Raw genomic sequence first — 1,910 nt, forward strand, 5'->3', positions numbered from 1 at the left:
GTGGGTGTTTCCACTTAAAAACATCTTTCTGATTTTAAAGTGAAATTTACTCTTAGCATTTTTTTCTGCCCCAACTAGGCTAAAACATGTTTTCATGTTTGAATTGAAATGAAGGGTTACTGGCAGTATTAACAGATGGGTTAAAATTTTCCTCCAATAGAGTTGACACTAAATAACCTCAAGATACTTCAGATTAAACATTATACCATTAGTGTGCTAGAACCACCTGTCCAGTGATCATGCTTAATTATGTATATACTAGAGGCCCGGTGCACAAAAATTTGTGCACTGGGGGGGGAAGGGGAGGGTCCCTCAGCCCAGCCTGTGCCCTCTCGCAGTCTGGGACCCCTCGAGAGATAACGACCTGCTGGCTTAGGCCTGCTCCCGGGTGGCAGAGGGCAGGCCCAATCCCTACGTGCAGCCCCTGGTCGGGCTCAGAGCAGGGCAGATGGGGAGGTTGTGATGCCACCCTCAGTCACGCTCAGGGTAGGGCCAATTGGGGGTTGGGGCACCGTCCCCTGTCACACTCAAGGCAGGGTCAATGGGGAGGTTGCGGCACCACCCCGTTACGCACAGAGCAGGGCCAATCAGGGGGTTGGGGCACCGCTATCACCCACAGAGCAGGGCCGATCAGGGGGTTGGGGCGCCGCCACTGTCACACTCAGGGCAGGGCCAATGGGGAGGTTATGGCTCTACCCCATCACACACACAGCAGGGCCCGTGGGGTGGGAGGCGGGGAGCTCCCCCCTATCAGGCACAGAGCAGGGCTGCTCAGGGGGTTGGGGGGCCTCGCCCCGTCACACACAGAGCCACAGGGCAATCGGGTTTGGGCGCTGCCCGCTGTCACGCTGATCCCGGTGCTGAGAGGCATATTACCCTTTTACTATATAGGGTAGAGGCCTGGTGCATGGGTGGGGCCGGCTGGTTTGCCCTGAAGGGTGTCCTGGATCAGGGTGGGGGTCCCCACTGGGGTGCCTGGCCAGTCTGGGTGAGGGGCTGAGGGCTGTTTTCAGGCTGGGAGTGACTGAAGTTCCCAACCACTCCTTTTTTTCTTTTTTATTCTGGGCCAGCTTTACCTTGAGGCTTGGCTCCAGCTCTTAGGCCTCAGCGGCTGAAAGTAGGTTTCTGGTCTTTGCATACAATGTTGCGAATCTGCTGGCTGAAGTCCGCGGTATTTGTTACAATGTTTCTTAAACTGCCCGCTCAGAGGCCTGCAGACGCAGGGGGGGAACGTTGGTTTCCTCCAACGAAACCAATGAAACCAATGATCCTCAGATCCTCCGTCACTGAGGCAAGCAAGCCTCATGTTAGTTTCAAGCTGCCTGGCTGCCGGCAGCCATCTTGGCTGACAGTTAATTTGCATATCTCGCTGATTAGCCAATGAAAAGGGTAGCGGTCCTACGCCAATTACCATGTTTCTCTTTTATTAGTGTAGATTAACTGGTCCCCTTTCTGGGGATAGTTAGAAAAAGAGATGTAATAGATAAGAGTTTTAAGTTTTTAAGGAAGCCTTGGGAAAGTGAAAGGAAATAAAGGCAAGTTATTTCTAGTTTCTATATATGAAAAAATAAAATTGCACTGCAGATTATACATATATAATAAATTCTAAACAACTGGTGGTTATGATTGGAAAAAGTGGGGCCTTTTTGGATGCATCTAGTAAGGAGGGATTTGGCAGAAAGTTTTAGCAGATTGAAAATTAAAAGGAATAACATGAAGAGTTTGTAGCAACAGACTGAAAATGGAAGTTAGTAGCAGCATACCTGTTCTTGCTAACTTAAGATTCATAAAATACAGATATTTTATTGAATATAAAAATTTTTGTTATCAGTGTACTACTAACCAAAGGTTATCACATTTACATGTGATAGAATATTTTGTTACAAGGTACTTTTACAAATACACACAAC

The sequence above is a fragment of the Myotis nattereri genome, assembly GCF_964212035.1.
Source record: "Myotis nattereri genome assembly, chromosome: 13".
NCBI lineage: Eukaryota > Metazoa > Chordata > Mammalia > Chiroptera > Vespertilionidae > Myotis > Myotis nattereri.